Source organism: Armigeres subalbatus, chromosome 3 (genome assembly GCF_024139115.2).
Source record: "Armigeres subalbatus isolate Guangzhou_Male chromosome 3, GZ_Asu_2, whole genome shotgun sequence".
NCBI classification, from domain to species: domain Eukaryota; kingdom Metazoa; phylum Arthropoda; class Insecta; order Diptera; family Culicidae; genus Armigeres; species Armigeres subalbatus.
Window position 1 is genome coordinate 399,604,591 of NC_085141.1, and position 24,498 is coordinate 399,629,088.

At 39.4% G+C, this 24,498-nt stretch overlaps 1 protein-coding gene and 1 long non-coding RNA gene across 3 annotated transcripts in view; one reads left to right on the forward strand and one right to left on the reverse strand.

Moving 5' to 3' along the window:
• Window positions 1–24,498, reverse strand: part of LOC134226925 (sorting nexin-8-like) — a 78,439-nt gene that overhangs the window by 43,590 nt on the left and 10,351 nt on the right. The gene's annotated exons all lie outside the window — the stretch shown is intronic.
• LOC134226926 (uncharacterized) lies at window positions 17,063–18,539 on the forward strand. The gene is made up of 3 exons (XR_009983580.1): window positions 17,063–17,272; window positions 17,563–17,861; window positions 17,939–18,539. It is a non-coding gene; the product is annotated as an uncharacterized LOC134226926 (long non-coding RNA).

Below are 24,498 nucleotides of genomic sequence, written 5' to 3' on the forward strand. Positions count from 1 at the left end.
ATTGCATTCAAGAATCCACGGTGAGCGGACAGAACAATGGCGTCGCTAACGGTATCACTGGAGTTAGTGGTTAATAACGCTCATTAATGAAAATGAATCGGTTCTTTTCAGGACCACCATTTTATAAAAGAGAAAGTTGAGCCGAGACAACTTTCTTCAAAATTCCTTCGGTAGCAGAATCGCGTGTGTCGCAGGGATACGCTGCAAAAATTGATTCGCATGGATAGCGTCTATAGCGTTTCAGCGGCAAATCATCGAGTGGATGGTGTTGGCGTCAGTAGCAGTCGAGTGAGATCTCGACTCGAGATCCTGATTTTGGTTTTGTCGGTGTAAAGCGCCATACTTAATTCAGCGTAACGGCTACGGCAAGATTTGACAGAAAATATATGGGCTGCAGGTTCTGGTGCCGGTCCGCTGCATTGTGCAGTTGGCTTTAGTGATTCAAAATGCGTATTATTGAAAATAAAGCTCTGTAGAACAAGTTGAAATGCATCATCAGAACCAGTGCTCCCCGCATTTGGAGCTTTTTGAAAGAAATTTATCATGATGAACAGCCGCATCCCGCATCAGTTCATTATCATGAAACTTGTGAAAAAAGTCTATGACGGTATGCATACAGAAATGATGAGTTAGAGACTTTCTCATTCTCTTTTAGATTCAATTCCTGCTTGTACATAACCCTTTTGATTTTTTTTCTAAAATCTAAAAAAAAACAAATCTAACAATTATTCTATTAAAACATGACATACACAATTCTGCAAGGTTTTAATACAAGAAATGTAAGCTTTTTATACAGATTTAAATTAACCTTCAAATCCAAGCAGACATGTTTAGTGTTTACTCATCTTGAATTAAATTAAAAAATGTTATAAATTTTAGACAAAAACTGACACTTTTTTTTTGTTTCCATTGTCATGATGACAAATATATTTATCAAGTGAGCCGAATATCCATTTCGATATCTAATAAGTCTGCTAGATATCTGGATGAACTTGACAACTTTTATGACGAAAAGTGTACTACAAACTTGATACCATCAGCGACAATCTTCCTCTGTTGTTAGTTCATTACCTCTATTATCACAACATATTTTCATGAAAACAAACATCGGCTCAAAACTTTGACAATATGCGATATACACTGGTGGAAATAAGTATAAAGACAAGCTCGGTTTCCATACAAAATGGCCATATTGGGAGGGCAATATCTCGATTCTCAGCGATTCGAATGGCTTGATTTTTTGCCAACAAGCCTAAAATGACTTGAATTTTTAGTCAATGATAGTTACATTTATGCATATATTCTGCTTATACACGTTTCTGTTGGAAATAATTATAAAGACAGTTCCGTTGTATGGAGCTCCATATAAAAAAGTGGTGTCTTTATAATTATTTCCAGATTTTGAGGTCAAAATCAACAGAGATGTATACAATTTACTCAAAGATCGAAAGTTCAAGTTAAAAACAGGTGCCTAGTAAAATTCCAGCCAAATCGAATCGCTACGAATCGAGATATCGATCCTCAATCATGATGAAAATGTATGAAAATCATGCTTGTCTTTATACTTATTTCCGGCGGTATATGTATGGTCCAATGCACCGAATGAACACAATGACGTTTGAGACGGGCGCTGTTTACTAAAAATGAACACTTGCATGAACTCGATGAATGAAAAAGTATTCATTCTTAGTAAACAGCGCCCGTCTCAAACGTCAATGATGAACTCGGTGCATTGGACCATATTATTTTCAAACACCTTCGGCTATAAGTAAATAAATTAACGTACTCTAGCTAATTGAATTAGTTTGGTAGTCGGATGGAACTTTTGGTGTGGGTATGGCTATCAAGTATAACATCGAATAACAAATTATTGATTTTGAATTCGAGAGAACACAAACATTAATTGTACAGAAGAGAAGAACAAACATTAGAGGAAACTGTTTCCCATACATCTGGTTTGCGTTCGTCGCTGTTGATTTGCACGTATCATTGAGTTTTTTCAAACAAGCTTCCGAATTCATATACGCATATTGGTCTGGTATACCGTTTTGATTCACATCCCGAACAGACTCATATTCAGTAGTACACTCGTAATTAGGTATGTGGTGATTCTACTGAAATAAGTATTCCAATATACTTCTTATATACTTTTTTCAAAATAGGAATAAATGAGATTGAATTGTGGAGCTTTGAACAAAGTAATAGTAATTTGAGCCAATTTGCACAACTTTTTCGGTATAGTACAAGTTCCGATAGTCGTGAACACCCACGGTAGTGAACGGTAGTTGCGGTAGTGTTGTTTTTACACAATCTACGTATTAAACGCAGCAACCGATTTAGTCTATCAGTTTGTTGATCTGTCATTACAAGAAATAGAAGAAAACAGTTTGAGATTTGCTTCAAAATCGATTAAGTGTGACTAAAATATCTTATATTTTTCTCTACTTTGCACCAATAGTTGCGGTAGTGTTCCTATAGTTGCGAATCCCATATAAAAACAATGGGATTCGCAATTATAGGAACACAAAATGTCGCAATTATAGGAGGTATCATTTTAGGTAACAATGGTGGATTCTACTACGATTTGTTCACTCTGCATTTAGAATAGAACCAATGAGCTTTAGAATGCACACTTGTGGTAAGCAAAATACAGAGTACAGATTTGAAATAAGCAAAGAAATAGTGGCTGAACTTGCTTAGTACCTCCACTATTGGGTCTTTTACCCTCTTTAAGGCAAATCTTGCCTGAATAAAATTATTCAGTGTTGACAGTTAAAATTATCAAAAAAGGTTTATCATGTGCTTATCTGAAGTTTTGCCAATGAAACCATATTATCTATTACATATTTCAAACTATGTGCTCCGAAATTAAAAATGCACTTAGGGCGTTAATTAATGTAAGCAAGATTGCTCGAAATGCAAATAGATGCAATAAATAGCTTCACATTTATTTCATTCCTATCATTTAATTTCATCTAAGTGTTCTTATTTATCAGAGCAAATTAGAATGCCATATAATTTGGTGTCCAGATAGAGTTCGGACAAAAAAATATTTCATAGCAGCGCAGTTTGTGAGTGTTCTATTCTAGTTCTAGAATATTTGGACGACATTTTTTAATGCTGAAAGTTTTAGCATTTTAGGGACGTTTTTTTCCACAAGCACATCACGGTCTATGGTTCTAAAATCTTTTAAATAGATTCCATATCAGATCACAACACTGAAACTATCTACAAAGATCCCGCTGAGACAATGGAATGATTTAAAAAGTAAGTCCATTATTCTATCCGAAAGGCCTTAGAATAATTGTCTGTATGTTTGTCATTTTTGGCTATACTTAGGCTGTGAACCATTCGACCGACCACGGAGAAATAACCATCGAACTGTCAAATTTTAACTAAAAGTTAAACGAATCGGTGGAATGGTTCACAGCCTTAATGTTTATCATCGCTGCAACATCAGTGGATATAATTTTAAACCTGGCTTGAAATGTAAATTACCATAACGCATTATTATATACTGCAACAAACGACCCTCTTTTACTAAGGGAGATAAAATTTATTAAATTTTAATGCCGGATTGGAAGTTGATTGATTGATTTATTTTTATTTGAGAGATTTTCAGCCATAGGCTGGCTCATATCTACTAGGTTGGTAGTTCATAAAATATTACTCAGTTTTTTACGGTCGTCTCTAAAGTTTATCAACATCCTTCTATATTTGAGAAGCTTTTAAAATTATTTAAACTTTTCACTAAATGAATATTTTTTATGGTTTTAAGTCTGTGTTCAAAAGTTATTAATGCAATGTTTTGTTTATCAAAAGTACTAGAAATTTTAACAGAAAAAAAAACACATGCACTGCTAAAACATTTTGGGTCAATAAAATTATTCAGATTAGGGGAAATCTAACACTGGAGTGGGTCTGACGATGGTTTGGATTGCCGAAATCGCTACCGAACCTCTTCGAATAATGAAAAAATGTACACACGATTCTTTTTACAAACGATTTTTCACACGGATTCTAGAAAGAGCACCGATTTTTTTACATGGTTTTATTTTTACACGGAACGTATCCCCCGTGTAAAAAGAATTGGGTGTAGTTGAAAGTGGGTTGGTTGGAGGCCAGAATCGTCGTCTCAAGTAAATTCAATGCTGGAGTAAGTCTTCGGATGGTTTGGAGATATCACCGGACTTTGTTGGGCGAATGAATCTCAGATATGAGGCAGATTGATCAATGTTCGGAAACGCTATCGGACCTAGTCGAATAAAAAAACATAAAATCTGGCATGGCTTGTTCTCTATTCTTTATCCTTTATTTGGAGCAGGGAAAAGCCCATTCGAGTAGAACCATGGAATCTTTCACAAATGGGCGCAAAACCTCCTCATCTTTTCATATCAACAGAAATACAATAATTCCAAATGATACATTGTTTGACTTAACTTACTTAATATTATAGAATATATCCTAATGGCCTATGCTAATGTGTGATACTGTTGGAAGCTGAGAGGAGTGTAGTAAACCGTTTCCGAAGAGCACCCCGTGAAAGGTGAAAATCAAATGCGATGGAGCAGCAATTGAAGATGCGACACATACTAGTGAATGGCTTATTTTGCGCATAGTTTGTGCGAGCACCTCTCAAGAAAATGAAAGATGTTGACCGAAGTGGACAAAAGGGGATGTTAAAGTTCAATTGAGAGAGCAAGGCCGGGCAATCAATTCTAGATTGCAGGAGATCTAAACCAATAAGTTGGCAGCGTGCTTCTTAACTTGGTAAGTTATTTGGATCATTCCAAGGAAGACGGCGTAGAGCAAAACGAACGAATTTTCACTGAATTGCTTCGATTCGTATTGTGATGTGTTGGTAGAAAGGAGCCCATACAACTAATGAGTATTCTAGTAATAAATCTAAGTGTTTTCGACGCTTTCGATGTGATAAAGGCGATGTGGTCTTTGAAAGTCAGCTTAGAGTCTAATAAAACGCCTAAATCCTTAACAACAGATTCTAGTCTTATAGCTGTAGATCCGATTTTGTAACAAAACTCAATAATAGAGCGCTTGCGGGAAAATGAAATTACAGAGCATTTATTGGCGTTGAGGACCATGCAATTGATCTCGCACCATATAAACAGAGCATCCTGATCATCATTAATAGTCCAGTATAATTTGAAATCATCGGCAAAAGAAGGCTTGAAGGATTCGAGCAGAAGATTCACATCATTCAGATATAGTAGAAATATCAGAGTAAGATATCTAAGTGACTACCTTGTGGCACACCTGACGTAACACCAAAGTATTGCGAGGTTGAGTCTCCAATGATGATGGCCATTTCCCGACCAATGAATCACCTGCTTTGAGCGTGCTTACAGCGGCACAGAAGGAGTTAACTTTCTGAAATCAGTATGGCGAAAGGCATCTACGTTTCGATTACTAGAAATTAAGCACCTTAATCGAAAAAATATTTGGTAGGCGTGATAGCGGACACCATCCTTCATAACCGGTACCAAATAGTTTTTCATGAAAAGTTCCTAATCTTGAGAAAACCCGCGTTAGATGTCTTTCGCCATACAAATTTCTGGCGGTTAACTCATGCTGGCTATTTTGCGCATATACTATAGCGCCGGGATGTGATAGCGGCGAGTAGAAAATCAGCTACTGCCAATAATTCATTAGATAGGATTCAAGCCATAACAGAAAGGGTCCGGAAAAACCTAGGCGTTCAAACTTGGCAATGAATCGCCTGCTTTGAGCGTGCTTACAGCAGCACACTAGGAGTTAACTTTCTGAAATCAGTATGGCGAAAGGCATCTAAAGTTCGATTTCTAAAAATTAAGCACCTTCATCGAAAAAATATTTGGTAGGCGTAGTAGCGGACACCTTTCTACATAACCGGTACCAAATAGTTTTTCATGAAATGTTCCTAATTGTGAGAAAACCCGCATTAGATGTCTTTCGCCATACAAATTTCTGGCGGATAACTCCTGCTGGCTATTTTACGGCGAGTAGAAAATCAGCCACTGTCAATAATTCATTGTAATCCTGTGATTGATCTTATCGAAGGCAACCGAAAACTCAGTGTAGATAGAGTCCACTTGATATCTTTTCTGCAAAGATTGGGCGATGAGTGATGTGTAGAGAGTCAGATTCGTATTCGTTGAACGCCTTGGCATAAAACCATGTTGATGCTCGGAGATGAAATCTTGACAATGAATTATTGGCAATGGCTGATTTTCTATCCGCCGCTGTCACATCCAGGCGCTATAGTATATGCGCAAAATAGCCAGCAAAAGTTAACCGCCAGAAATGTATATGGCAAAAGTCATCTAACGCGGGTTTTCTCAAAATAAGAAACTTTTCATGAAAAACTATTTGGTACCGATTATGTAGAAAGGTGTCCGCTACCATGCCTACCAAATATTTTTTTGATGATAGTGCTTAATTTTGAGAAATCGAACCTTAGATGCCTTTCGCCATACTGATTTTAGAAAGTTAACTCCTAGTGTGCCGCTGTAAGCACGCTCAAAGCAGGCGATTCATTGTGGAATAAAAACTTATAGACTCCTTTCTCAAACAGCTTTGTGATGGCGCAAAGTGCGGCTATAGCACGGTAATGAATCGCCTGCTTTGAGCGTAATTACAGCGGCACACTAGGAGTTAACTTTTTGAAATCAGTATGGCGAAAGGCATCTAAGGTTCGATTTCTCAAAATTAAGCACCTTCATCGAAAAAACATTTGGTAGGCGTAGTAGCGGACACCTTCCTACATAACCGGTACCAAATAGTTTTTCATGAAAAGTTCGTAATTTTGAGAAAACCCGCGTTAGATGTCTTTCGCCATACACATTTCTGGCGGATAACTCATGCTGGCTATTTGCGCATATACGATAGCGCCTGGATGTGGAAGCGGCGAGTAGGAAATCAGCCACTGCCAATAATTCATTGCTGACATCACGCTTATTTCCTTTTTTAAAGACCGGGAATAGAAAAGATTTCTTTCATTGCTCCGGAAACGTTCCGACTTGAAGCGATACGTTGAAGAGACTGGCTAGAGGTACGGATAGACTATTAGAACATTTCTTCAAGACGTACGCAAGAATTCCATCTGGTCCACAACTAGTCGAAACTTTTACGGTACAGCAAATATCAGCTACTGACACATTCCACGCACTTCTACGCCATAGGACCAACATTTCAAACTGAAAATTAGGGTCCAGTATCAATAGGACACGAAAACATATATATTGAATTAGGGTAACGGTACCAATAGTGGAGGTATTAGTAGATTCACAAAAGAAATTTTTTTTTTTTAATTGAAAATTGATAATTGATAATTATATATAATTGATAATTATAGGAAATGCACTGCTTTAATATCTTAGTCAATAGATAAACTAATAAATTTGCTAACAGAAATAAGATAGATGTCATTTAACATCAACAATTATCAAATATTGCTTGCACCACTATGGGTACACTGTTCCTTTAGTGGCGGTAAAAATTAATTTTGGTTCCTATAGTGGTGCTATCCATTGGTTTCTTATGAGACTCGCCACTATTGGTACAGTTGCACCACTATAGGTGCAAGGGAGTCAATTTTGTTAAGGAAAATCATTGTTTTCAATAGTTTTTCAAGCGAAATCTTGAGATAAGTTGCATTTAACAGGATGTTTAAAGCACGACGCATCAACTGAAACCATCGTAAACTATATAAATATAATAAATCTCATTAAAACCCCACTACCTCCACTATTGGTGCTACCTCCACTAAGGGTACGGTTACCTTATAAGAAAAAATATTTTTCCACTGAAAATTGGTTTAGGAACATAGTTTAACAGCCAATCAAAGTAGTAGACTTTTAGCATGAGAAAAAGACTGCGTAATCATTTTTTACAAATGTGCTCCATCGCACCTATTTGGGTTCAAATGTATTAATGAATACATGATAAAGTAGAGCTGATAATGACATTTTTTTTGTACCAATTGTATTGTTTCGAACATTTTTGTTTTCATGAAATATTTATATTTTAAAAACAGTGACATTGAAATGGTGTCGCGTTACGAAAATAGTCGTATTATTGATACTATACAAAAAGTACACACATTGGAAAAGTCATATTTTGGATTCTCTTAGTACTCGTCAAAAGCTTTCTTTTCATATATTAAGATCCAAAATCGGATTATTATTTATGTAGTTACACTAGGTACAAAAATATGGTGTCGCGTTACGCGAATTCAGTATGCTTCTGAAATGAGGGATATACGGCTTTCGGTTTATGTATACAGTATCACAATGGATCATAAAATGAAAAAAAGTTTCTATTTTGTATGTTAGGGTTTGTACATGAATAGCGTAACAAAATAGGGGGTGGAACGGGGTGTGTCATTTGGTAACTGATCATACTAAAAAAATGAGTTCCCATATAAGAAATGTTACGATAAATTGAAATTGCAAATTTGGTTGGTTCGTAGAACTCATAGGGGTCGTCCATAAATAAACCCCCGTAAAACTAGGACTCAATTATTTTTTGTTTGAATAAATTGTGAGTCTTTTTTAAACATCTCTCGCACATCTTCGCACTCAACTTCATCAGGTACTCATAAGAGTATACGTAACGAACAATTTGCTCCTGAACACGGTTTCCTTCTACCATTTCACGGACATGGCAGTTGTGCGTTGCTTTTTTGTTGAGTGGGGTGCCCTTGTAAACGCGAGTGCATTTAATTTTGGATTCCTTGAGGAATGTCCTTAATAAAGACATATTATATTAGACATTGGAATGAATTTCACTTTGAACTTGAATATACAACAATGAATCGCCTGCTTTTAGCGTGCTTACGCGGCACACTAGAAGTCAACTTTCTGAAATCAGTATGGCGAAAGGCATCTAAGGTTCGATTTCTCAAAATTAAGCACTTCCATCAAAAAAATATTTGTTTGGCGTAGTAGCGGACACCTACACAACTACACAACTGGTACCAAATAGTTTTTCGTGAAAAGTTTCCAATTTTGAGAAAACCCGCGTTAGATGACTTTCGCCATACAAATTTCTGGCGGATAACTGTTGCTGGCTATTTTGCGCATATACTATAGCGCCTGGATGTGACAGCGGCGGATAGAAAATCAACCACTGCCAATAATTCATTCCGGAGGAATGAATGAATCGCCTGCTTTGAGCGTGCTTACAGCGGCACACTAGGAGTTAACTTTCGGAAATCAGTATGGCGAAAGGCATCTAAAGTTCTATTTCTCAAAATTAATCACTTTCAACAAAAAAATATTTGGTAGGCATGGTAGCGGACACCTTCCTACATAATCGGTACCAAATAGTTTTTCATGAAAAGTTTCTTATTTTGAGAAAACCCGCGTTAGATGACTTTCGCCATACAAATATCTGGCGGTTAACTCTTGCTGGCTATTTTGCACATATACTATAGCGCCTGGATGTGACAGCGGCGGGTTAAAAATCAGCCACTGCCAATAATTCATTATGCGTCTTGAATAACTCGACAATTAATTATTGGCAATGGCTGATTTTCAACCCGCCGCTGTCACATCCAGGCGCTATTGTATATGCGCAAAATAGCCAGCATGAGTTAACCGCCAAAAATGTATGGCGAAAGACATCTAACGCAGGTTTTCTCAACAGCAGGAACTTTTCACGAAAATCTATTTGGTACCAGTTATGTAGGAAGGTGTCTGCTACTACGCCTACCAAATATTTTTTCGATTAAGTTGCTTATTTTCGAGATATTAAACCTTAGATGCTTTTCGCCATACTGATTTCCGAAAGTTAACTCCTCGTGTGCCGCTGTAAGCACGCTCAAAGTAGGCGATTCATTGTCGAATTTGACACGTCTCACGTGACAGACCGTGTAATATAAATGGGAGGTATCGGCAATTCTCATTTTACTTAAAGTATTGACTCTGGAGCGTAAAAATTTAAAATGCACGCAAGTAGTGCACTCTCTTGTAATGAACAGGCATGAGGCATGAAACATACACAATGTCTTTGAAAGGGAATAAATAGAAAGTTGAAAACAGACCGCGTTCCAGTAGAAACGTAGAGTAAAAAACGACAGAAAGGTGCATCTTCAACATTTCTGATTTCCTTGGGTCATCATCACCTTTCAAAATGGTTAACGCAGAAAAAAGCAACATAGAATTTTTGAATGTTAAAATACAACTCACTTCTAGCGGGATCAATCATCTGACTGCGTATTAAAAAACCGATCTTGATCATACCTGTGTGACTTATTTAAAAATCAGTGAACCCATTAGCATTAATTTCGTTTCGAAAATTGGATATGTGACGTGAACGGTTTTGGTTCAGTACCGAATTCGGGCCGATTAGTCCCTAAAATCTTAATAGCCGAAACTCCAGATCGCGACCACTAACTCGAACAAAATTCAACGATAGATAATGTGATAATATTCCACGTAAAATGCAACATGCCGCATCGAGATCGACTGAAATTATGTACTCCATCAACGATAAACACGTTCGCGTAACACGACACCATTTGCAGAACACTGTTTGTTGATCAGCGTAACGCGGCGGGTTTTAAATCAATCCAGCAATTTTTCATATAATATCCGTTTTTATCCTTAATTTGAATTCACATCCTCATTTCTATTAATGTATACGAGAAATGCTTGGAATAAACCAAGATTCCAAACCTTATACCAGAGCTAAAAAACGCACTTGCATTGCCAATTGCAAAAAAGTGCATTTCAGCGATGGTGTCGCGTAACGAAATGCAGCGCGTTATATTATTCATATTCAAAGCGAAAAATCTTAAAATTAATATACCATCAGAAAGGAAATTTAGTGAGGATAATTTTAAACATCGACTCGGACCACTATCTGGTGATGGTTAAACTGCGCCCAAAACTATCCGTCATCAACAATGTTCGGTACCGACGACCGCCGCGGTACGACCTAGAGCGACTGAAGCAACCTGATGTCGCCACTGCATACGCGCAGCATCTCGAGGCAGCGTTGCCGGAAGAGGGTGAGCTCGATGGGGCCCCTCTTGAGGACTGCTGGAGTACAGTTAAAGCAGCCATTAACGACGCAGCGGAGAACAACTTCGGGTATATGGGTCGAAGTCGACGGAACGATTGGTTCGACGAAGAGTGCAGACAGATTCTGGAGGAGAAGGACGCAGCGCAGGCGGTCGCGCTGCAGCAAGGTACCCGGCAGAACGTGGAACGTTATAGACGGAAGCGGAGACAACAGACCCGCCTTTTTCAGGAGAAGAAACGCCGCCTGGAAGAAGCGGAGTGCGAGGAGATGGAACAGCTGTGCCGTTCTCAAGATACACGCAAGTTCTATCAGAAGCTCAACGCATCCCGCAAAGGCTTCGTGCCGCGAGCCGAAATGTGCCGGGATAAGGATGGGAGCATCTTGACGGACGAACGTGTGGTGATCGAAAGGTGGAAGCAGCACTACGAGGAACATCTGAATGGCGCTGAGAGTACAGGCAGTGAAAGTCAAGGCAGCGGAGGAGATGACTACGTCAGTTCAGCGGACGATGGAAGCCAACCAGCCCCACCTTGAGGGAAGTTAAGGATGCCATTCAACAGCTAAAGACCAATAAAGCAGCTGGTAAGGATGGTATCGGAGCTGAGCTCATCAAGATGGGCCCGGAAAAGCTGGCCACTTGCCTGCACATACTGATAGTCAGAATCTGGGAAACCGAACAGCTACCGGAGGAGTGGAAGGAAGGGGTTATATGCCCCATCTACAAGAAAGGCGACAAACTGGAGTGTGAGAACTTTCGAGCGATCACCATCCTTAATGCCACCTACAAAGTGATATCCCAGATCATCTTCCGTCGTCTGTCACCATTAGTGAACGAGTTCGTGGGAAGTTATCAAGCCGGCTTCGTTGACGGCCGCTCGACAACGGACTAGATCTTTACTGTACGGCAAATCCTTCAAAAATGTCGTGAATACCAGGTCCCAACGCACCATCTGTTCGTTGATTTCAAGGCGGCATACGACAGTATAGACCGCGTAGAGCTATGGAAAATTATGGACGAGAACAGCTGGGAAGCTTACCAGACTGATCAAAGCAACGGTGGATGGTGTGCAAAACTGTGTGAAGATTTCGGGCGAACACTCCAGTTCGTTCGAATCACGCCGGGGACTAAGACAAGGTGATGGACTTTCGTGCCTGTTGTTCAACATTGCGCTAGAAGGTGTCATGCGGAGAGCCGGGTGTAACAGCCGGGGTACGATTTTCAACAGATCCAGTCAATTTATTTGCTTCGCGGATGACATGGACATTGTCTGCCGAACATTTGCAAAGGTGGCAGAACTGTACACCCGCCTGAAACGTGAAGCAACAAAAGTTGGACTGGTGGTGAATGCGTCAAAGACAAAGTACATGCTTGTGGGCGGAGCGAGCGACAGGGCCCGCCTGGGAAGCAGTGTTACGATAGACGGGGATACCTTCGAGGTGGTCGAGGAATTCGTCTACCTCGGATCCTTGCTAACGGCTGACAACAACGTTAGTCGTGAAATACGAAGGCGCATCATCTGTGGAAGTCGGGCCTACTACGGGCTCCAGAAGAAACTGCGGTCGAAAAAGATTCGCCACCGCACCAAATGTGTCATGTACAAGACGTTAATAAGACCGGTAGTCCTCTACGGACATGAAACATGGACAATGCTCGAGGAGGACTTGCAAGCACTCGGAGTATTCGAGAGACGGGTGCGTAGGACCATCTTTGGCGGTGTGCAAGAAGACGGTGTGTGGCGGCGAAGAATGAACCATGAGCTCGCCCAACTCTACGGCGAACCCAGTATCCAGAAGGTAGCTAAAGCCGGAAGGGTACGATGGGCAGGACATGTTGCAAGAATGCCGGACAGCAACCCTGCAAAGATGGTGTTCGCTTCCGATCCGGCAGGTACGAGACGGCGTGGAGCGCAGCGAGCGAGATGGGCAGACCAGGTGCAGAACGACTTGGCGAGCGTGGGGCGTATCCGAGGATGGAGAGATGCGGCCTCGAACCGTGCGTTGTGGCGTCAAATTGTTGATTCAGTGTTATCTGTTTAGATGTTAACTAAATAAATGAAATGAAATGAATTTTAAACCTGTTTAATCAAATGTCCCCGAAGTTAATTTTCGAATGCGGACCTAATTTTTCACTGAAAGTCGACTCCTCATGGTGTCGCGTTACGCTGGAATGTGTCTACTGTGTCTGCATCGACGATTGGGTGGTTTCCGACTGGGGGACGAACAGGGCAGGGACGTTGTTAGCGGCTTCATTGATTTGGTCTATTTCCAGGGAATCGTCGGTGAACACATTCGAGAATTGCTGTTGAAATAAATTACATAGGGGTAATGACGGCTTTGGCAGGTTTTGTTCTATTATTGGCAGGGGGGTTTTTTATGACTGATTATGCTCAAATTTGGCCCAAACATTCTTTGCATATCAAAGAATATTGTGGCCAAATTTCATAAAATTTGGTCGACAAAAACCCCCCTGCCAATAATAGAACAAAACCTGCCAAAGCCGTCTGTTCCCCTATGTCCTCTGTCGATGAACATTCGATATTCCAATTGGTCATGACTAGGGATCCTATCTGAATGTAGGATCCCTAGTCATGACAGTGGGAAGACGAGATTCCTTTCGTTGTTGGTTGACGTAGTTCCAGAATCCTTTGGGATTGTGGCGCAGTTTTACTTGCGCTTTTCGTTGATAAGCGATGTACAGTTTTTTAATCAAGCGCTTGTAGCGAGCGTTGATTGAGTTATAGTTGAGTTGGCACTGGTGGCTTTTATATTTCGAGTATTTACGTAAAGCAGACCGTTTACGTGGTGTGAAGAAACTAATAGACTTAGGGCCGATTTCTTCATCTCCGCTTAGTGCTTAAACCAGGTTTAATCGTATGGGTAAGCACCGCTTAAGAGTTAAGCGGAGGTGAAGAAATTGGCCCTTAGTTAGGCCCATTATTGGCCAAACTAGGGGAAAATTGTAGGGGTGGGTCAACTTGTTTATTAATTTTTCTACTCGTTCACTAAAAACAGTCAAGCTATTGTTTTCGCTCGATACTCGACCCATCTGTTTCTGGCCTACCAGACAAACATTAACCCATCGAATAACGACTTGATTTTTTTTTTATTACTTTTATTTGCTAATTATCTAATACATGCATTCATCTCTTAGACTAGGTGTTCCGTGTTTTCTTAACACTATCATCCTTATTTGCTATGCTACATTTTTAGTTATTATTAATACATTTCAATTGCCTCTGGCAGTTAAGGTTTTTCCTCTGGTTCCCTCTGAATTGAACCATGTAGGAACTACAATGTTTTCAACTTAAACTAAACTTAACCTAATTTATACTAAGGGTACAAGGAGCTTATCGTTGCAATAAAAGATTGCAACGATTTTTGTCTAAAATTGGAAATTATTTTGTTGGACATTTGTTGCAATGTCTCAATATTAGAAATTCTATAAAGTTCGTTGGTACTATACCACGGAGGCAACTTCAGAATCATTTTCAAAATTTTATTTTGAATCCTCTGGAGTGCCTTATTTCTGGTATTGCAGCATCTAGTCCATATTGGCACAGCATACAACATGGCTGGTCTAAAAATTTGTTTGTAAATCAAAAGTTTGTTCTTAAGACAAAATTTTGATTTTCTGTTTATTAGTGGATATAGACACTTAATATATTTGTTACATTTGGCTTGAATGCCTTCAATGTGGCTTTTAAAAGTTAATTTTTGATCCAGCAGAAGTCCTAAATATTTAGCTTCGCTAGACCAATTAATTGGAACCCCATTCATCGTGACAATATGTCTGGTCTGCTAGAAGGTTTCAAATAAGAAGCTCTCGGCTTTTATGGGAAAATTTAAGCTGAGTTTTGGAAGCATTCGGGGAAATATTCCATTTTCGCAAGTAAGTGGAGAAAATATCCAAACTTTTTTGCAATCTACTACAAATGACACGAAGGCTTCGCCCTTTGGCTGAGAGACCTGTGTCATCTGCAAACAAAGATTTTTGACACCCTGGTGGTAAATCAGGTAAGTCAGAAGTAAAAATGTTATACAAAATGGGCCCCAGTATGCTGCCTTGGGGAACACCAGCTCTTACAGGTAATTTATCAGATTTAGAATTCTGATAGTTTACCTGCAGTGAGCGATCTGATAAATAATTTTGGATCAGTTTAATGATGTACAGAGGAAAATTAAAATTCATCAATTTTACCATCAAACCTTCATGCCAAACACTGTCAAATGCTTTCTCTATATCAAGAAGAGCAACTCCAGTCGAATATCCTTCAGATTTGTTGAGCCGAATCAAATTCGTAACTCTTAACAACTGATGGGTGGTTGAATGCCCATGGCGAAAACCAAATTGCACTCTAGCTACGCCCATGTATGGTGCTGACGATAAGAATTCTCCTGATGACCTTATTGATGTCGAAATCAGTACTTGTAAAGTTACATTCTAGTAGTGGAATTAAATAGAATAATACTAACTCGTCTTATGAAAACTGATTCTGCTTCTGTTAAAAAAAAGAACTGCTGTTAGAGCGTGTTGGAATAACACTACTGGGTTGCATATATTTGCATAAATAATAAATCGCCGAAGCGGTTAGCGTCTTGCACCAAAGCCCTCATAACAGAGACATTGAACCATTAACATCGATGTAAGGCATGTGGTGCCTCGCTCGGTAAGCTGCTCGCAGGTATATGCCACATCCAAACGAAATAAATAAAGGGACCCATGCGCTGGTCAGATGCAAATTGCTGCGTGTGGTCATAGCATGGGCCCTAGCAATGATTCACGGTAGAGTTTTCCCGAACCAGATGATACCAGTAACCCCTAGATTGATCCGCACAATCGCAAAACCAGTTTTACAAATTGCAGACCTAAAAGCGATTTGTTTATGCCATTTCAATTAGAATTTAATACACTAGACCTAGGGAAAACATTGGAAATGACCGCCATTTGAACACCGCCGTGAGCATCTTTACCCGAATGAATGACCGATTCCATGGGTCAAACATGATTAGAACGGTAATTTATTCGGTACGAACGCATGCCAAAGCTGAGCGCTAGTTAAGAAGCAATTTGCTGAAAATCGATGAGTAACTAACAAGCAATCGTTGTTTGTACTCTGGCTAGGCAAATATAGATACTGTATCCGATGTACAGTTGATACCAGTTTTCTAAGTTTGAACAAGTTGTTTTGGTGCGCGAAGGTCAATCAGCAACAGTATTTATGAAAAGGTTTTGACCGTGCGTTTGATATGCTTCTTCAACGTCATCTCTCTGTCTGCTGATTATTTTTTAGTGTTTATTAATTATTGCTTGATTTGTTTACAAAGAAGTTACATTGTTTTATTTATTTTAATATAGGTTTTTAAAGGAACAAATGCTAATCGATCTATAAAATATATTCGCAATTGATTGATCTTCTTTGAAAAAAAAGATCAGGGGCAGTGTTGTAAAATGTCATTCACATTCGTTTGTACAATTTTCCCAGAACTTTTTCCAGAAGGTAGCCATCAATTCATGATGTATGACGAACTTATAGCGCTTAAATGTGCGTACAACTTTGTCTAACAAGACATTGCTGTAAATATGTAATCTGGGGCGTGGGAGGCAAAATGTCATTCAAATGACATTATGTCAAATGACACGTGACATTTTGGAGAGTTTTCACTCTCCAGCCTAAGATGTTATATTTAGAGCAATGTACCATTGGACAAAAATGTAGCCCTACTCAAGCGTTATCAGTACATCTAAAATTATGCAATAAATTTGGCTTCTAAAGAAAGTTATGAACAAATTAGTCAAATGACATGCAGATGACATTTTACAAGCCTGAACAGGGGATAGTTGTTGTGCTTTTCGAGAAATTTTAAATACCAACATATTTAAATTAACAGAAATATCGCGACCACTTACGATCCCAGCCTACTTCTTCTCAACTGTTTAGTGATTTCAGTCGGCCAAGACTATTCAAATTCAAAGTCATACCTGACTGTGACTACTACTCAGAATGCAGCTGTCATTCATTTGGACACTATTTTGACGATAACCGTGAAGTCTTTGCATTTCAGTTTAAAAGCAATGTCTGCTCGGAAATTAAAACCGGATGAAGCTTACCATACAGAGAATTGAGCACATCCGAAGCATTTCAAATAGCTTAATGACGTTCTGAACGTTAGATGAAGCAAACCAGACACAAATTACGTTAGTAACTTATTTATAGTCAAGAAGCGTACCCAATAAAGAACGAGTAAAGTAAGAATAAATGCATTAGTTAAGTATCGACTACTCTTAGTCTTGAATGAGCAATGATTAATAGCGTCATACTGATTATGAGTTCATTTTTCTTCCGTCGGGGATTTTTCGTACTAGATATTATTTTGTTATTAATACAAGACACATTTCAATTTAAAATCCTGGAGAAAGGTTGGTAATTAAAAAAACAGAACAAGATCTATCAAAACAAGAAAGAACAGTTTTCCAAATATGATGTCATAGATAAGCATCTAAGACTTCTTTTAATAACTTCTTTTATTATCATATAGATGATCCGCTCGAAGAACTGAATGTGCAATGCGCACCCACACAGCAGTGCACTGCCTCACAGTTCATTGTCCATCACGTTCCCGTTTTTTACATTTCCTTGATAAAAACGACTATTCGCAGAATCACGGTATCGAAGACTGGCGTATGAATCCATCATGATTGATATTAAAAATTCCCAACCCCTAATCAACTGCTATTGGAGGTGTAAAACGTCGGAGGTGGTTCGCAAATTGTTCAACCGCTATCAGGAATCGCGATGAAGCCGGAGCTGTCAAGGCGAAAATCGCCTTGTTATTTTGTAAGCCATCCAGCGCTGATATCCATATCGTCAAACACCTCAATTAAGGAAAGCTCTCGCTATTCTCATCCTACTAGGTAAATATTTGAGTGGAGACGTGTTTGCTGAAAACCTCATTCAACGCACTACGCCGTCTCCCAAGCTGAGTTGTACGATAAGATAAGATGAATGCTGCCTTTTATTGAAGCGTGCAATCGTCGAACGATATCTGTTTTTGGCGATTAACGAAATTGAACCATACAAAAATATTGAAGTGTGACAAAGATCATAATGTGCAGACTTGAAGTAAAAATTACTATACCAATATAAATGATGCAAGCGTAGTAATCCCTTATCAGCGTGTTGGCGGCGCTTGCGATCTATTCGATCGAATGCAGGCGATGCCGCTGAAGGACGACGAGGTTAGAGAAAACCTTGGTGAAGGCCTACATTGCCGTTACGTGCATATTAGCACCATATAGATGGGAAAACTAACAACACATAGGACTGTTCTGCGAACAGCGAAAGTAAAGAGCGGCCAGCTGAAACGCAGTGTGATGCGTCATAAACGTGCAATAATTGGTCCTGTTATCAAACGTTGACTGGTTTTGTTTAACTTTACTGAGCTGAAACACAGATAGTGTGCAAAACTAAGTTTATTTCCTCCAAGTAGATTTTCATAAGATTGACATAGAGAGACTGGTCCCCATTAACTGATTTCTTTAAATAGAAAAAAAACCTAATGAATCCAGCTAGCGGCGATGATGCCTTTCTCGTGCGTTTGATAGTGTTAAAAAGTATATTAAAAAAGTATAAAATATCACTGAAGAAGAAGATAAGTCATAATTTTTGCATTCGTTTATACTCATTGTAAAATTTCACGTAGGCAAAAATAAAAATTATGATAGAAACTAAAGAAATGAAAATATTAATGTTTGATTAATCTATCTAGCGACGTTTCTGACTTGCATTTATTTAAAGGCTCAATCGCCATCAGGAATAACGGAGTCGTGATTTTCATGGGCGTAGCCAAGGGGGGGCAGGGGAGGGCCGTCGCCCCCCCCCCCTCTAAATTGTGGAAAGATTGAACGGGTACTGAAATGAATTCCCTCAAACATGTGTACTTTACGATCCAATTATATACAGAAATAGGTGGTTGAAATTTAAAAAATTCCCAAAACTTATTAGGGTCATACTGATTATGAGTATGACCCTAATGAATATATGAAAGTTCAAAACAACTCGAAACATTTCGGGCTCAAAAATTCTCCTTGAAATCCTTCTAGAAGCTCCCCTGGGAACTACTAAATTCCTCCGGAAAGTTATCCACAAATTCCTCTGAAAATCGTTCGAAAATCCTTCTCATGTAATTGTAATTCCTCCTTATCTAGAAACCCCCACTATTTTTTTTAGGAAATTCACGAGGAAATTCCTTGAAGATATCTTTTCTTCTCTCCAAGATTTACTTCTAGATAATTCTTCGGCTATTCTCTCTTCAGGAAGAATCCGGCATTTCCTTCAGGCATGCATTCGAGAGTTCCGACAAGAATACATGTTACATTTCTACAAGACAAGAATACATGTTACATTACATTTTTTGTTACATTACAAAAATTTCTGACGGAAATCCTCCGATTTAGCTTCATAATTTCACTTGTAAATCTATAAGAAATTCCTTCGGAAATTCTTCTAGGAACTTCTCCGGGCATTCCTCTCGGAACTCTTCCTTTAATTCCTACGGGATTACTTCCAGGAAAATTTCCGGGAATACCTCCAAACATTCACTAGCGAAATCATCTAGCATTCCAATCTGGAATTCTTTTGGCAATTACTTCAGAATATCCTTCAAGAAATCCTCTAGAAATATCTTCATGAATTTCTCCTGGAATTCGTCCAAGTATTTCCCCAGAAATTCTTACAGGTATTTTTTCGGGAGTTTCTTCAGGTACTTCTCCAGGAATTTCTCCGGGAGATTTTCCGCGGAAGTGTACTAGAATTCCTTCCGGACTTCACTCGGAATTTACTCGGATATCTGCCAAGAGTTCTTCCAGAAATTTCTTCGGAACAATCCGCAGAGATTTTCTTCAGCAATTAATCTGGGAATACTTTCAGGATTTCATCTGGGAATTTCTGCATTAATTCCTTCTGGTATTTTTCTAGGAATTCCTTCAGATATTTTTTTGGAAATTCCTTTAGGAACTTCTCTAAGAACTATTTCAGGACTTCCATGTGGGAATTCTTCCGGAAATGCTTATGGTAGTTCCTCAGGGAGTTCTTCCAGGAGTTTTCCAAGAAATTCTCCGGTAATACCTCCAGGAACTTTACAGGGAATTCCTGGACGATGTTTGGCAGGAATTTCACGGGAAATGGGATTTTGGAAGTTCCTTCAGAAATATTTTTTCTCTTCCTCTAGGGTATTCCACCGGATGTTCCTCTGAAGTTCCACCAGTAGTTCCTTCGGGAATTCAATCAGGCTTTCTTCCAGGAATTCATTTAGCATTTCTTTAGGCATTTATCTACAAATTCCTCCAGAAGTTCCTCGGAGAATTTCTCTGGGAGTTCTTTCGGGAATTCCTCCGGGAGGTTCTTTCAAGAATTCTTCCAGGAGTTTCTCCTGGAATTCTTACGGAAGTTCCTTTGGGAGTTCATCCTAGAATTCTTACGAGAGTTCCTCCAGGATTTCCTACGGAAATTCTTCCGGTAGTTCTTCAATAAATTCCTCCAAAAGTTCCACCGGCAGTTCCTCCGAGAATTCCTCTGATAATTTCTCCGGAAATTCCTATAGAAAATCCCCCGTGAATTCCTCCGGAAATTACTCTGGGAGTTCCTTTTCAGAGAAACACCCGGAGAAACAACAGGTGAAACTCCCGGAGGAATTCCCGAAGGAACTGCCGGAGGAGCTCCCGTAAGATCTCCTGTAAGAACTCTCGGAAGAATTTCAGGAGGAACTCCTAGAAGAATTCCTAGAAGACCTCCCGGATGAGATCCCAGAGAAACTATCGGAAGAACTTCGGGAGGAATTTCCAGCTTAATTTCTGAAGAAAGCCTAAATGATTTCCTGAAAAAAAGCCTGAATAATTTCCTGGAATAGCTTCTGGTGGAACTCCCGGAGGAATTTCCGGAGAAACTCCCGGATGAATTGCTGATGGAATTCCCGGAGGAACTCTCGAAGAAATTTTCTGGAAGAATTTCTGAAGAAACTCCCGGGAGAATTTTCAAAGGAACCCCGGGGAAACTACCAGAAGCATTCTCGGAAACAAGAGAATTCATCTTATAGACAAATCTCGTCTAGCTGAACCCTTTGTTGGGGTTTGTAGCTGGACCATCATCAGAGGACCTCCCGGAGAATTCTCTGAGGAGCTCGCAGAGAAATTCTCGGAGGAGCTTCTGGTGGAAAATCTATATAAATTCCTGAAAAAGCCTTCATAAATTCCAATACTGCCGAAATTCCCGGAAGAATTTTTAGAGGAACTGGCGATAGAACTACCGGAATAATTCTCGAAGAAAATCTTAGAGAAATTCTTGGTGGAAATGCCGGTGGAACTCCTGGAAGAATTCCAGGAGGAATTTTCGAAAAAACTCCTGGAGGATCTTCCAGTGGAAATCTTGAAGTTTCCACCGGAATTCTTTCAGGATTTCATTGCGAATTAATCTAGGAATTTCTCCGAAAATTCCATTGTTGATTTCATTTTCGGTATAATTTCTGTATAAATTTCCGGTGGAATTCCTGGAGAAATTCTTTGAAATTTTCACAAGAAATTATTCTAAACAATTCACGGAAAATTTTATGGAATTTACACAAGAAATTCGAAGATTTTTCGTGAATTTCTTAGGAATGTTTTCTGCGGGATTGCCACGGAATATTCTTATTCTTAAAAATTATGGGAAACAGCACGAAATTATTTGAATTATTGCAGGGAATTCTGCAGAACTTATAAGGAAGTTTTTCTTGGAGTAAATAATGGTGGAATTTTCGGATCAATTCCCGGCAAAATTTATGGTGGAATTCCTGAAGACACTGCTGAAGAAGTTGCTGGAGGCATTCCTAAAAAATCCCTGAATTTCGGATAGAATGCCAGGAGCAATTGTCGAAGGAATTCCTGGATAAAGCTTTTATATTGATTTTTCTGCCTATTTTATAATAAATATTATTTCAGAGAGGATTTGATTAGAAATTCAGATGTATGGTTCTAGTTTTCTTAAACTTATGGAAGAATGCAGGATTTTTATAATAATTGTTATAGCCGATTTAATATTCTTTCTGAATACTAAGTTCGTTAATATTTTTCTCATTTTATTTAAAAATATCTGATGAGCAATAAATAACGCATTTTTAAATCCATTATTGTTTCGATTTGTTTTGGATTTGGTTTCATGTGTTAATATTCATGTGTTTTATAAAACTACTATAAAACTACGATTTGGAAGTCCAAAAAAGTTGCCCCCCCCTTCTCGAAATCCTGGCTACGCCCATGGTGATTTTGATTTTTGCTCAATGTGCCTTTTAGATCTTAATGTTAGCTTCGGGGAACCGTAAAACTCGCGGCTAAGTCTATGTTAAGGTGTACAAAAAACCCAGATTAATTCACCTAGCGGTGATGGAGCCTTGCTCGTGTGTTATAAAAATAGTTGGTTTGGCCATAACTTTTGAGCCCATAGTCCGATATGACCAATTTTCAATAGGAAACAATGGGATAAGATTCTGCGTCTAATGAATTTTGTTGCGGGCAAATCGGCTAAGAGTGAGTGCTTAAAAATGAGTGAGAATTTCTCTTGTAAAAAATATATGTTGGCCATAACTCCGAATCCCATAGTCTGATTCGGCCAATTTTCAATACGAAATAATGGGTTAAGGATAAGTGCCTAATGCTCCAACGGAGCAGACACAAAAACGGGGGAGACAGTCTCCAGGGGATGAGCTCCCTGGGGGCCACTCCAAAACGCGGAGGGTTACTACCCAGAACAAGGGTAGTGGGGCTGGGAAGCTGAACCCCGGCCAGGTACCTCCAAAACCGGGGGAGGAAGGACCTGGAAAGGTCCATCCACCCAGGAAAGACGGTGGTAAGTGGTTAGGATGACGCCTCCTGGACCCTGGTCAAGAACAAGAGGAAACCGAAGACGTCAAGGGCCGAAAAGAAGGCCCAGGCGAATGAGGGTAGCAAGAAGTCTAGGGTAGGCGCCAATCGCTTCAGGGGCGATGTCCTAGTCATCAAGACGGACGAGGCTAAGTACTCGGACGTCTTGAAGGCGATGAGGAGTGACGTCAAGCTCGGTGAACTCGGCGCCGACGTACGTCGAATAAGACGTACCCAGACGGGCGAGATGATCTTCGAGCTGAAGCGGGGCGTCTCGCAAAAGGGCGCCGCTTACAAGAAGTTGGCGGAGGAAGTCCTAGGCGATACGGTCAAGGTGAGGGCACTCACGACGGAGGTGAATCTAAGGGTTAAAGACCTGGACGAGATCACCGAAGTCGAAGAGCTCGTCACGGCACTGTGGCGACAGTGTGAAGTGGAGACGCCCACCGCAGCCGTTCGGCTACGGAAAGGTCCGGCAGGGACGCAGGTAGCATTGGTTCGGCTATCTGCAGCGGACGCCTCCAAGGTAGTCAAGTTAGGGAGCGTCAAGGTGGGATGGTCGGTATGCCCTGTGCGCATATACGAGCAACCCGAAGTTTGCTTCAAGTGCCTGGAACCGGGGCACAAGCAATGAGACCAGTGCACAGTGTTTTCTAACCCAAGAATTCGTGATCGAAAATGTTTTGGCCATGAAAAGTTGATTTTAGAGTCTCAGTGACTTCGGAGAAAAGTTTCAGTATGTTAAGCTCCATATTTTGGAGAAAATTTTTTTTTGACTAATCCCCCTAAAAGTGAGATGGAAATTCTCTTTCCTCTGATTATGAAGATACATCATTGGTGTCTTCGAGAAAGTTGTAGAAAAAGTTTCTACGATAAATTTTGCTATATAAACTTTATTTCTATCTGCTATAGAAGTCGAGATATGGGTTGATATTTATGAACGACCACCAAAAATCAGGTTTTCACGATACTTTCGCCAATATATTTTTTAGATTTTACAAATCTTCTACAAAGATGTCCGTCGCGATGAAAAACATGAACCTTTCCAAGACAGTTTCATTTTATTTTCAATATTGACGAAGTTATTGATGATTTTCGGTTCAAAAATGAGCATTTTAACATTAACTGCATACATTTAGGGGCAAAATGGGGCAGCATTTTATTTAGGTAATGGAAAGTATAACTCATGCACTAATGGTTGCATTGCAACATATATGTGACAGAGCTTGACATAAGTGCCGTATGGACATCTTTTTCTTCTTCTTCTTGTTATATATCAAAATGAATTGGTCTGTATTGTGCATAACTAAGAAACGGCTGGATAGATTTTCTTCATTCCTTGAGCAAATTTGTTTATCAACATGTCCGAAGGATTAACAGAATATTTTCTCATGTAAAAATCTCGACTAAAATTGGAAAAAATATGAAAAATTTAAAATAAAATTTGTATGGAAATTTTTAAAAGGTAGATCATAACACGCATTCTCGCCTACTGTGCAGGACAACCTCTGCAGGGTCATCTTTACACTTACGCCAGACCTATAATTTAGCAAAATACAAAATTTTCTAAATGATTATTGATG